We start from the raw sequence: 7,064 nt of genomic DNA, 5'->3' as shown, positions 1-7,064 counted from the left end.
ACCGCCAATTCGGCGAAAAAGACCCCGGACACCTTCAAGCGAGTTCGCAGTACCCTGCAAGAGGATCGCCAGGCACGTTTAGAGCTTGCCTAGCAATTCGGCCTCCGTCGTAGTCCCAGTCAAGCGGCAAAATTTGCGTCGCGCGTACATAATTACGCACTCAAGTACCATGGGCATAGGCGGAGGCACGGCCATGGCACGGCCCACAATGCGGCTCAACCACTTCAGGACCCGTATACCTTTTACATTTTCTTCCTTTCAGGCCCCTATTCTCTGAAGGCCCTCTCCGATAGCCTGATTATCGGACCCGTCACGGGAAGGAAACACCAAGGAAGCAAGAAGCTTTGACGTACAAGGGAATCCTCGGGTGGTCTCTGATAACGATCGATATACCTGTTTTGCATACCCACATGCAGCTTGACCTTGGATAGGACATGTCTTATAGTCCTATTTTTTACTTATTGCACTACATGTATGCATACGCTTTGACGTATCATTTAAATAACAATGTACAGCATCAACTCATTATTTCATTCTTTTCTCTCTTTTTTCCCTATCTGCTTACTCACGACAAGCCGCACCCGTACATTCTGATACGACTAGTGTGCCAGGGGCTTCAGTGTACCCCATAACATGGCATGAAAAGTCCGAACACTTTCGACAGTGCGGCACCCCAAACTTATAGCATTATATGCATCAGCTCTGAATCATGTCTTGGGTCAATAGTTGGGTTTGCCCGGCTCCCATGTTTTGGTACCTTACGTTCCGCTATATCGGCTAAGGTAGCACTGGGAGAACTACTGCGATTGTGTCCCGGTTCTTCCGGACGAGCACCTCAGTAGAGAAAGCCGAAAACTGACTGTCATGATGCGGCAAGAGCTGGTCGCTGTTCGAGAGGTCTCAAATCCTTAAAGATTTTTTCCGCTTCGGGGGAGGAGTCAGCCTTGTCCGATTTAGGCGTACATAGCGCCCTAAGTTCGGCCTTCCGAATACTCGGGGCTTCGCCAAAATTTAAAATTGCAGACTTCTATGGCTAAGTGAGAGTGATCAAGCTTCATAGTCTGATTGCCTGGTTCGTTGTGCTGAACACCTCCTTCGAAGGACCCAAAACTAGGATTAAGAGTGATCAGGTTTATCCCGAACACCTCAGTACTAGTTACATGGGGGCAGAAGCCGACGACTGGCCAACTCTCAAATTTTATAAATGGCCGCACAGAAGGTAATATTTTAAATTAACAAGCGTTACATAGCGCACATGAACTCGTTTTCATATTATAGGATCACATGAGTACATTCATTCAAATATTACATCCTTAGCACATTCCTCTGCCACAAGGCGAGCACCCTTTAGGACACTGTCATAATACTTTTCGGGGTGGCGATGCTCCTTGCCCTTCGGCGGCCCATCCTTCACCAGCTTTCCGGCGTCCATCTTCGCCCAATGCACTTTCACCCGAGCAAAAGCCCTACGCGCACCCTCAATGCAGACGGACCGCTTTATGACTTCAAACCGTGGGCAGGCGTTCACAAGCCGCCTTACCAGGCCGAAATAGCTACCAGGCAGGGGCTCGCCAGGCCACATCCGGACTATGAGGCCCTTCATGGCCAGTTCGTCCGCCTTGTGAAGCTCGACCAGTTGCTTCAACTGGTTTCTCAAGGGCATCGGATGTTCGGTCCCAGTATGCTGAGACTAGAACAACCTCTCCGTCGAGCTCCCTTCCTCGGCCCGGTAGAACTCTGCGGCATCCGACACACTGCTGGGTAGATCTGCGAATGCTCTTGGAGAGCTCCGAATTTGGGTAAGTAAAAGGAAAGTGTCCTTCACATGCTTGCTTTGCATAATGAATGCCTTACCCGCCGCTATCTTCCTGACCGCCTCAATTTCCTGGAGGGCCTTTTGGGCTTCAGCCGTGGCATTTTGTGCGTTCTCGAGGGCCTTCGCAAGCTCGGACCCTTGCGTCCTAGAATCACGCTCCAAGGACTCGTACTTCTAGACAAACTCCTAGAGCTCTTGCTGAACCTCACCGACTTGGGCCTCTTGCTTCTCGCGCTCGGTGCGCTCCTTGGCCGCTTTGCCTTCGGCCTCGGACAGCGCCTTCTTCAGGGTCGCCACTTCAGTCATGGCCCCTAGCCAAATTCATGACGATCCTGTGATCTAACAACCAGTTTCCTTTTAATCAATAAACAGATGAGGTATCACTTACCTTTGTTCTCGTCGAGCTGCCTCTTGGTAAGGCTGAGCTCTTCCTCGGACTGCTCAAGGTCCCGCTTCAGTGCGAAGACCTCCGCCGTGTGAGCGGCAGCGGCTAGCAGTGAAGCCTGCTTATTCACATAGACATATTCTGATTAGACTCCTGTGATTATTATTTGATCCTCTGTTCGGCCTTTCTTTCGAACACCAAACAGAGCATCATGGGTTATTGTCTATGCTGTAACATTTTCCCATAATTTGATTACTTACCTCAAAGCTTGTTAGGACGCTGGCACAGGCTTCAGCCAGTCCACTTTGGGCGGACTAAACCTTCTTGACCACCGCACTCATGATAGTGCGGTGCTCTTCGTCAATGGAAGTGCCGCGAAGCGCTTCAAGCAAATTGTCCGATGCCCCTGGATGGACAGAGGCCATCGGCATAGACTTGCTGCCCCCGGCATTAGAGCCCATGGGAGTCTTGTCCCTCATGCGCCCAGCGTCCGGAATGTCGCCTTGGGGTGCTTCCGGAACTGTCTCCCCTTGGTTCAGTACCTTTTGAGACAGGACCTCGACGTCGTCTGTAGGGTGGGGGGAGGAGGCGGTCGGGACTGAATCGTTGTTCATCTCTGACGGGCCCAAAGACTCATCCGAAGAGGATACGTCGATACGGGCTTTGGAGGGGCTGCATGATCATGTTCGGCATGATAAGAAGTAATAAAATGAAACATACCAAGAACTATTATTGTATCCGGATACTTAGGACTTCGCCAGGGGCTTGTCCCTGGGTAACCACTCCTCGTCGCTAAAAGCGGCCGCCGTGGAGCAGTCCGGAAGGAGAGTCCTTCCCTTCTTGGACCCTTCGGCTTCCTTTTCTTGTCTCCCCCAGCTGGGGGGGGATCTTTCCTCTTCCTCCTCCTCGTTTTCGTGGGAGGAGAGTGCCTCGGTGTTATCGGATGATGAGTCCGATACGACCTTGCGCCGGAGACCTTTCCTGGTCCCCGTGGCCTTCTTCTTGGCCTTCTTCTCGGGCGCCTCATAGGGCGCCGGAACCAGCATCTCTGTTAAGAGAGCCCTTGCTGGATCCTCGGGCAGTGGGGCCGGACAATTGATCTTCTCCGCTGTCGCGAACCATTCCTGTTAAATGGCGTGGAGTTTTAGATCCCCCACATGATTATAGTGGGAAAGAAACGTCTTATGAGATATAAGGAGCTTACCGGATTGGCAGGGCGCTTTGGGCTGAGTCCACGATCCTCAGTAAGGGGAGGAGGTACCTCGGCGGACTTGAATAGCACCCTCCAGATGTCCTGGTGTGTCGTGTCAAAGAGCTCTCGCAGCGTCTGGTGCTTAGCCGGGTCGAACTCCCACATATTGAATGCCTGTCTTTGACACAGGAGGATCCGGCGGAAGAGCATGGCCTGGACCACGTTGACAAGCTTAATTTTCTTGCTTATCATGTTTTTTACACAATTCTGGAGGCCGGTCAGCTCCACTGATGAACCCCAGGATAGGCCCTTCTCTTTCTAGGAGGTGAGCCACGTGGGGATGCCGGATCGAAATTCGGGGGCCGCCACCCAGTTGGTGTCACACGACTCGGTGATGTAGAACAACCCTGATTGCCACCCCTTCACTGTCTCCACATAGGAGCCTTCGAGCCAGGTGACGTTGGCCATTTTTCTCACCATGGCGCCTCCGCACTCTGCTTGCTGGCCGACCACCACCTTCGGTTTAACGTTGAAGGTCTTCACCCATAGGCCGAAGTGGGGCTTGATGCGGAGGAAGGCCTCGCACACTACGATAAACGCCGATATGTTGATGATGAAATTGGGGGCCATATCGTGGAAGTCCAGCCCATAGTAGAACATGAGCCCACGAATAAATGGGTGGAGGGGAAATCCCAGCCCGTAGACGAAATGGGTAAGGAATACAACCCTTTCATGGGGTTCAGGGGTAGGGACGATCTTCCCCACATCTGGGAGCCGGTGCGCGATATCTACGGCCAGGTATCCGGCTTCCCGGAGCTTCGTAATGTTCTCCTCCGTAACAGAGGAGACCATCCACTTTCCTCCCGCTCCGGACATGTTTGGAGTGGTTTTGCGGAGGAAATGCGAACTTGGGCGCTGGAGCTCGAGTGCGCGAGAATGGATGGGCAGGGAAGAAGAAGGAGTGGGTGAAAAGGAGGAGTCCTTGTATCTTTATAAGGGTGGAAGAAACTATGCGCCTCCCCACCTGCCTGGTAAACTCGCTTATTCCCCAAGCGCCGTGATTGATGGCGCAGTTGGGTTACCCACACCCGTATTGATGAGAATCCCGTGATAAGGGGACACGATCTCTGCTTCGACAAGACGTGCCAAGAAAACCGCCTCGCAATATGTGCAGTAACTGGTTGAGAAAAACGGTTCGAATAATGATCGGGCCATGGCATGATGTCAAGTTATGAAAAGTTGTCAGCAGATTAGATTTGTGGAAATATTATACTCTCTACGGTGGTATGTGGAATTTGTTTTGCAGAGCCGGACACTATGCTTGTGTTAGAAATCTTCTATGGAATATTCGGAGGAAGAACCTGCCTTGCAACGTCGAAGACAATCTGCGCACCGGACTCATCGTCATTGAAGCCTGGTTCAGGGGCTACTGAGGGAGTCCTAGATTAGGGGGTCCTCGGACAGCCGGACTATATCCTTCAGCCGGACTGTTGGATTATGAAGATACAAGATTGAAGACTTCGTCCCGTATCTGGGTGGGGCTCTTCTTTGCGTGGAAGGCAAGCTTGGCAATTCAGATATGTAGATCTCCTCCCTTGTAACCGACTCTATGTAACCCTAGCCCCCTCCGGTGTCTATATAAACTGGAGGGTTTAGTCTGTAGGACAACAACAATCATAACCATAGGCTCGCTTCTAGGGTTTAGCCTCTACGATCTCGTGGTAGATCAACTCTTGTAATACTCATATCATCAAGATCAATCAAGCAGGAAGTAGGGTATTACCTCCATCGAGAGGGCCCGAACCTGTCTAAACATTGTGTCCCCTGCCTCCTGTTACCATCCGCCTTAGACGCACAGTTCGGAACCCCCTACCCGAGATCCGCCGGTTTTGACACCAACAGCGACCCACATGCATCCGGCCCAAACCCCCTGTTCTGGTCCACCCTCCCCATTAACCAACCCATGGCCAAGAGAGGGGGGAAATCCATCTTGGTGAACTCCGGCGACCCCCTCTCTGGCGTCGTAGCTCTGGTCAGCCGCGCTTGCCTAGAGCCCTGGTCAACTAGGTCTACCGCCCTCTTGGCCCCCCGGCGCACCCTGATGCCTCTCCTCTGCTCACGCCGGGGCCGACGCCGGCGACCAAGGAGGCCACTTTACCGACCCTCCCGGCACCGCCATGGCTTGTAACCATCTCGAGCAGCAAGATTTACGCCACCGCACCCGGATCCAACCGCCTCGCCCCCCTTCCCCCGTTCGCGACACCCACGCACAGGGGCCCCTCAAGCTTTGCCACCCTGGGACCCCCACCCAAGTTGCGATGTTTACCGCGAAGGATCCAGGGCACCCTCTCTGTCCCGCATCACCGGCGAGAGCAGAGTGTGACGCCTCTGATTCAATCGTACACTAATCATACACGCAAACGTGTACGATCAAGATCAGGGACTCACGGGAAGATATCACAACACAACTCTACAGATAAAATAAGTCATACAAGCATCATATTACAAGCCATGGGCCTCGAGGGCTCGAATACAAGAGCTCGATCATGGACGAGTCAGCGGAAGCAACAATATCTGAGTACAGACATAAGTTATACAAGTTTGCCTTAAGAAGGCTAGCACAAACAGGGATACAAATCGAAAGAGGCGCAGGCCTCCTGTCTGGGATCCTCCTAAACTACTCCTGGTTGTCGTCAGCGGCCTGCATGTAGTAGTAGGCACCTCCAGAGTAGTAGGAGTTGTCGTCGACGGTGGCGTCTGGCTCCTGGGCTACATCATCTGGTCGCAACAATCGGGTATAGAAAAGGGGGAAAAGGGGGAACAAAGCAACCGTGAGTACTCATCCAAAGTACTCGCAAGCAAGGAGCTACACTACATATTTATGCATTGGTATCAAATTAAAAACGGGTAGCATATGTGGACTGAACTGCAGAATGTCGGAATAACAGGGGGATAGATATTCCTATCGAAGACTACGCTTCTGGTAACCTCCATCTTGTCGCAGAAGAAGAGAGTAGATGGTAAGTTCACCAAGTAACAACGCATAGCATAATCCTACCCGGTGATCCTCCCCTCGTCGCCCTATGAGAGAGCGATCACCGGTTGTATCTGGTACTTGGAAGGGTGTGTTTTATAAAGTATCCGGTTCTAGTTGTCATAAGGTCAAGGTAAAACTTCGGGCCGTCCTTTTACCGAGGGACACGGCTATTTGAATAGATAAACTTCCATGCAGGGGTGCACCACATTTCCCAACACGCTCGATCCCCTTTGTCTAGACACACTTTTCTGGGTCATGCCGGCCTCGGAAGATCAACACGTCGCAGCCCTACCTAGGCACAACAGAGAGGTCAGCACGCCGATCTAAATCCTATGGCGCAGGGGTCTGGGCCCATCGCCCATTGCACACCTGCACGTTGCATACGTGACCGGCGAGCAGACCTAACCTCCCATATACAAGAGCAGGCATTCCAGTCCAACCCAGTGCGCGCCACTCTGTCGCTGATGTCAAGAAGGCTTTGGCTGATACCACGACGTCGAGCGCCCATAACTGTTCCCACGTAGTTGGTTAGTGCGTATAGGCCAGTGGCGAGACTCAGATCAAATACCCAAATCTCTTTAAGCGTGTTATTTTGAAATAACCGTGGACGCCGACCAGGGTCAGGCCCACCTCT

This window comes from Triticum urartu, chromosome 3 (assembly GCF_003073215.2).
Source record: "Triticum urartu cultivar G1812 chromosome 3, Tu2.1, whole genome shotgun sequence".
Classification (NCBI taxonomy): domain Eukaryota; kingdom Viridiplantae; phylum Streptophyta; class Magnoliopsida; order Poales; family Poaceae; genus Triticum; species Triticum urartu.
Note: the sequence above shows the minus strand (reverse complement) of the source record.